Source organism: Meleagris gallopavo, chromosome 7 (genome assembly GCF_000146605.3).
Source record: "Meleagris gallopavo isolate NT-WF06-2002-E0010 breed Aviagen turkey brand Nicholas breeding stock chromosome 7, Turkey_5.1, whole genome shotgun sequence".
Classification (NCBI taxonomy): Eukaryota; Metazoa; Chordata; class Aves; order Galliformes; family Phasianidae; genus Meleagris; species Meleagris gallopavo.
This window is the reverse complement of record NC_015017.2, coordinates 34047414-34047621: the sequence shown is the minus strand read 5'-3', so window position 1 is coordinate 34047621 and position 208 is coordinate 34047414.

Genomic DNA, 208 nt, shown 5'->3' with positions numbered 1-208 from the left:
TGGCCGTGGGGCCGGGCGGCGTTCCGTAAGGTGGGCGGGTCGGGCCCCGGCGAGAAGCCCGTGGGCAGAGCTGCCGCTTGTTTGTCCTGCTCTCCCCCTCGCTGGGCGCTGTCAGTGGGTGCTCGGCTGAAGAGCCTCGCCCCTTTCCCGTCGCACGGTGTGTCCCGAGCTCGCGGGCCTCCTGCGTGTCGCCGAGAAGCGTGGCAGG